Raw genomic sequence first — 6,000 nt, 5'->3', positions numbered from 1 at the left:
TCACGCATGCTTCGTATCCGTGCGTTATCTCTAACCGAGATCCGAGTTTTGGTCCAGAGGACGAGTCTGAGCGCTCGATGACAGCGGTCTGATCCGGGGTGAAATGAACTGTTTCAAGGTGTCGGGGAATTAAGGCAAATGAGCCAAAAGCAGTGGCTGAGCTAACCGGCGGGTATGAAAGAGGAAGCGTCGCCGCGTCTCCTCTCGGCGAGATTAAAGTTGTTCCGCCTTTTCAAAGCTCTCTCGTTACTTCGCGCGCAACTGCTGATATTACCACCACTAGCGGTTCTTCTTTCGAATATACTCGTAACCTCTGCGGTTATTACGTCCTCGGTTATATCAGAAATATAATACTACGGTAATCGGGGGTCGGGGGTGCGCCACGTGCCCCTGTGTAAGGGCGGGATTAAGAAGGGCGGACAGAGCCGGCGAACTGCCCTCGGTAACTGTAATGAAAGACATTTGTTAGAACCTGGTAAAACGCGCTGCACAAATCCTGCAAGATTGCGAGCTAAGATAGTCCGGCTTCCAGTCGCGGTACAGCTTTACTGCATCACCGGAGCTTTAACGGCCATACGTGTTCTTTTTTCCTTTTAATCAACGCGCATTTACGAGGCCTGAATATTTTTCGTCGCTGGAACTGTGCGCCGGGTTTAAAGTTACGTGGTCTGCAGAATTATTCCGTGTAGGTTGGATACCAGACGCGAAACAAGCCTGTATACGTGTCCCAATTCCGCTCCGCCGATTTCAAATCGTCCCGAGTCGTGACCGCAGCTTTGTTTTTTCAACACAGTATGAATTTACGGAATTTGGAGTATAAAATTTTGTACAGAATTCGGCGAACAATCGCTATAGGCATTAAAATTATGCGGTTCAATTCCTAAATTGAGCAATTTATATTCCTTCCGGTTCATAAGCGCGCTTCTCGGGGTTGCAAGCTGCTGTATGCAGCATTCGACGATCGGTGCAAAATTTACAAAGGCTCTCTACTCGTCACGATATCAAATTTTCTTTATTCACCCAAAATTTCCTGTTTCCTCTTTCACTGTTTTTTTGTTGTTGTTGTTGTTTTTTTTTCTGTTCGATTCACACGTTTTCACGGTACAGTTTCACGAACGCTTTTCTGTAACATTCGTTTTACATTTCGAGATTGAATTTACAGCGCATAAACGAAAAACAGAAGTTGAATTCAAATCACGAGAGACTCACAAATAATCAGTGAGTAGATATACTCTGGGTGTCCGGCTTCTGATATTTTCAAATTGAAATTCACAACCCACGTCAGTGATAATGGGATGAATTAGTCAGCAGGACCGGAAGTCGGCAAAAAAAGCAGCCTCCGCTCCTCTCGACACCTGAACACCACGGTAACCCGGGTACAAGAATTCAAATTCGAACGCGCTTTGTTCAAAAGACACATCGAGTCGGATTAAACGAACAGCAAGCGGTTAAAAATCGGTTGAAAATTAGATGCGCGGTGATGGGGGGTGAAATGCAAGCGAGGGTTTACGATCGTCGAGGGCGCGAGTTGCACCGCAGGAAATAAATGCAGACGCGTCTATAAAGCCGGAGGAAAATAGTGAAAACAAAAGGAGCGTGGTGGTTTGGCGGATTGGGGAGGGGGGGGGGGGGGTGGAAGAGGAGGGGTATAAAGGATCGGAAACGTAAAAAATACAACGGTTTTTCGTTTTTCCCGGAGCGCCGTTGCCTAGCACCGAGGGAAAACTGCGCGCGCAGTGGCGCCGACGTCGAGACTCAGTCGCTCAGCCTCCCTTTCGTGGACCATATCCTCGCCTCGCGAGAGAGGCGTGTCATCCGGGTTTTCCTACGCTGCGTTACACATTTAACCCTGCCGTTCGGTTGCGGTGCGTTTTTGTGCGGGCTGTCGGGCGATAAGGGTGCGTTCTCGTTCAAAAGCCACCCCCGGTCGCGCGGAACTCGGAACTCGGTATTACGACTTCCGGTCACTCGGCCGTCTCCTCGCGTCGCATCCTCGTCCCTTATTCACTCACCGGCAGACGATCATGCGGAGAACAATTTGGTGGTCCAAATTTCATCCGGATCCACTGCAGGCCGCCGGAGAATTCCTGCGCTAAAGATGGATAATTAATCGTTTCTTCTTGTAAACTTGTCACTGAGATCACGTCCGCTTTGGTAAGATCATTTTTGGCATTGTACTAGAGCAAGATCGCTTTTCATGCGAGCAATAGCAAGCGCACTTTCGGCTTTGTTGTGACTTTTTAGAAGTAAACATTTGAATTTAAGATGTCAACAGGGACACGGTGATTCCGGAACAACTATTGCTTTCGTGACAGAAAATTCTTACCATGGAAATTTGATTGGGTTGAAAGTAAAACAGTCGATGTTACAACAGTCTGAACATTTGTGGAGGAAATTACAAGAAATTTAAACGTAACACCCTCAAAGAGCGTGTCGATATGAATGCTAATTGGCCAAGCTTGTGGCGTGAAATTAAACTCCGAGTGTTTCAGCCCCCCGATGGTGTATTACAACTTTTTCAAAGTTTGTCAGTTTGCTTGTTTTTTTTTTTATTTTCGCCACCCGGTACTTTCCCTATCAGTCAGTACATGCTCGACGAGCAATTAAATTAAGAATCTTTTCGATAATTGACGTAACTTATTAACGAGGCTTTGGCCCTTTGACGAAAAATTCCAAAGCATTTCATGAGGCTGGAAATTCGATCATACAAATTCGTCACTTTCAGCTTAGTTTCGAGGAAAAGCAGGCGAGCATATTAGGATAGAAAAAGGAAAAAAAAAAAAATAAGCCCGAAGCGAAAAAGGGAGCGTTATATTTTTCGTGAAATTCACTTGTCAGTATGGAATTGGAAAGCGCTACTCGGAGACAGAGAAAATTATGCCGGGGAGTCGGATCGTCGGCTTGTCCCCGATACGAGCAAAGTATCCCAGCAGATGTACGTGTATGTACACACGCTTTTGTCTTCTCGGTCCATTGTTGGGTTTGTTAAACGCCCAAATGTCACGGCATTAATTATTCATTCAGGAATGCGGACACTAATTGTAAGGTCGACGGAATTTTTCGACCTTTCCGACTCAACCGGCGGCGACCGCTTGCTGTGCGACAAACTGACTCAGGCTAAAAGCATTGATTTTCTCTGATATTAAACCGTCACCCGATGACACGGATCTCTTTCTCTTTCTCTCCGTGAAAAAACATCCGGCGCTAAGAAGTCCCGGATCCTTCTACAAACCGGGTAAGCCGTTGTAATCTAATCGTTTTCTTACGGAAGCTCGGCCTAACTTGACTCGCTCCCTTCGCGTTTACCCTCAGCTCGCAGGTCTCTGGGAAATTGGAAATTTTCATTCCGAGTACAAGATTCCTGCCTCCCGGCGTCACGGATGCTGTTTTTCCGCTGTCTCCAATTTCTGTTTTCCTGCCTGTATTTTCACGATTTTTTTCTTTCTCTTCGCAACTTCTCTCCATTACCACCTATAGGGAACATTTTCAACCGGTGTTTTCAGTTGCACGACTCGAGCCAACTCTAGCCATTTAATCAACCTGGCAATCAGTCAAGCGAAACCAAAGTTTCAGTCTCGCAGCTGCATGCAGACAAACCGGCGCGAGGTGGTTACTGTTAACGGAATAGTCAAACGGCGTAGAGTTGGATAATTATCTTGGATTTCGAGAATTGCCACGACTTTGCTCGTTCGCTTGTTAGAGGACGACGGATAGCCAACTTTTGCTTTTTACTGTGTAATTTTTATGCATAAATATACTTCCTCAGTTAGTTTCTACCATCAGTGTATGATACTTTTACTTTCACAGATTTTTCCCAATTCCATCGAGCAATATACCGGCGCTAAGATCACCCAGGCGGGTGTAATAGATCCGAAGAAAACAATGTGAGATAGTTCGGGATTAATTGAATCGAGAATTAAATGGGTGGAATCGACCGGAAAATCGATGGGGCCTGAAACCCGTCTTGTGGAATAGGATTGTCAGGTCTGAGAGACTAACTTTGTTCCCGAAGCCCAGATTACGTTACGGAATTAAAGCGATTCGTCCACACCTGCTGCAAGCTGTGTAGACCAAAAAAAAGCTCTCGATTTGCTCGAAATTTCAGCATTCATTTTTACTGTCGGATGTGCTAGTATTTTTTCTACTGATCGGTAAATCGCAATTCGTTAACGCGAAGAACAATTGCAACTCTTCAATCGACTGTGTATGTAAACGTTTTTTGAACCTGAAAGAAAACTTGTCATTGAATTTCAGAATCTCCGGCCAAAGACTCTGTTATTATTATTAACTTCCGTTTGGTCCATCGAGTAACGAGAGTTATGATACAGAGAGAATATTTTTGCTCCATTTTCCGCTACAGTCTCGTCGGTAATGTCGCCCTTAATACCGAGTATTATCGCCTTGCCGGTGTTTTAAGGATCTTGTGGTATTGCGTTTACTTCCACAGCCATTTGTCGTGGCTTTGTAAAATTATCACCCCGAGCGAAACCGATAAATAAAACTGCAATTGCAAAGCCGCGCTGACAGGGGCGGGTATTACATGTTCGTCGAGATGAATAATAGTCGTTTTGGTTCGGGAGAAAAAGTTCGTAACGCGCCGTCACACTGTCAAGCAATATTCATAAAAATCCGTGGGATCCGCGATGCCTGTGCGAGTTATATTGTCTTTGTTAGCCTATACTCTTGAAAAAATAAAAATGAAATTTCTATCGATATAGTAATTTCGAATTAGAGAGATACATCCGGCGTTTATTGACAAGCTGAAAGTTTTTATGCAACTTGACGTACGACTCTTATGGACGTGCTTCGATAGCTCGCCAACGGCTTGACGACGAGTGGAAACAGTCTCCGACCTGAAAAGCTGAAGACAAGTCGAATTGGCCAAGTTCTCTCAACGCCTGTCTCGAATTGTTTGCAGCTTTTTGTTCGGCAGCTTTACCACCGTTCGTGCTTATAGACCTGTTCCGTCGCCTTTATGAAGTCTCTCTTCATCAACGCGATGGGATAGACAGAAAGAGACTGGATATTTTTCTTTCCACCCAATTCTGCATCACAGAGAATAAAGCGTTTCTTTGTTGCGACACAGTTTCGGTACGTTCTGAGAGCTTTTTGTTTGCCGGAAAAAACAAGAGCCGACATTTTGTGCTTGCGAGAAAAAAACTTTTTTCCCCCGATAACCACGTTCTTCGTTATTTTTTTTTTTTATTCAAATCCCGTATGAAATTTTCCGACAGAGAAGAAAACTATAGCTCCTGATTGAGGCTGCGGGATTATATATATTAGATTGGCGGTGGAAATGAGTCGATCGGCTTAAATTTTATAACGCTTCTTTTTTATCGTCGTGTGAGCTTAACAGACACTTCCGTGTCGACTATTTTCTGAGGCGATAATTCGCGCGCTGTTCTACCACGAGGGGATATTTATTGCTTCCGAAGTATTTGAAAGGTGTTTGAAATTCCGGGTGGGTATAAATGCTTCGCGAACCGTGAAATCCGCGAATTTGAGAGTGTGAAAATTCTCGGTTACTGAGAATCCGTTCGTTCCGAGTCACGCCGAAACGTGGCAGAAATTATCTGTATTATTTGAACCCCCTTCGGGTTTCATCGTACAAATTGAAGCAGTCGATTCCCGTATTTATACCCCTTAGAAGCGAGTTTCAATCCGTAGATTTCGCGCTGCACTAATTCACAATAATATTTCCGCCTAATTGGATAATCCGAGGTAACAAGCGACTCAACTAGCGGAGCTTTCATCCTCAGCTATGCTTTTATGCGACTCTACACCGGGAGAATAATTGCATTACGTAAAAGCACTTTGGGCGGCAACAGCCTGCGACAATCGTCGACAATTGTCACACACTCGCTTTGGGTAGACGGCGACAGTGTGGCGGAAATTCACTCGTTAACAGCCTCTTAAATTTCCAAACTGTTCGGAATTTCGTTCCCCGTTTTGTCACGCTAATCCGAGCCGCGGAGCTTTCGTCCTTGTCGCCAAATTTAC

General features: G+C 44.9%; 1 protein-coding gene across 2 annotated transcripts in view; it reads left to right on the top strand.

Annotated features, from left to right (window-relative positions):
• The first annotated feature begins 1,791 nt into the window (after positions 1-1,791).
• The window catches only part of LOC124296907 (uncharacterized), a 107,068-nt gene continuing 102,859 nt past the window's right edge, over positions 1,792-6,000 (top strand). For both annotated transcript variants that reach the window (XM_046747333.1, XM_046747332.1), the window contains exon 1: positions 1,792-2,154. The gene's annotated coding sequence lies outside the window, so the exon portion shown is untranslated. The remainder of the gene's footprint in view (positions 2,155-6,000) is intronic.

This window comes from Neodiprion virginianus, chromosome 2, assembly GCF_021901495.1.
Source record: "Neodiprion virginianus isolate iyNeoVirg1 chromosome 2, iyNeoVirg1.1, whole genome shotgun sequence".
Classification (NCBI taxonomy): domain Eukaryota; kingdom Metazoa; phylum Arthropoda; class Insecta; order Hymenoptera; family Diprionidae; genus Neodiprion; species Neodiprion virginianus.
Note: the sequence above shows the minus strand (reverse complement) of the source record. Positions and strands in the feature narration are given on the sequence as shown.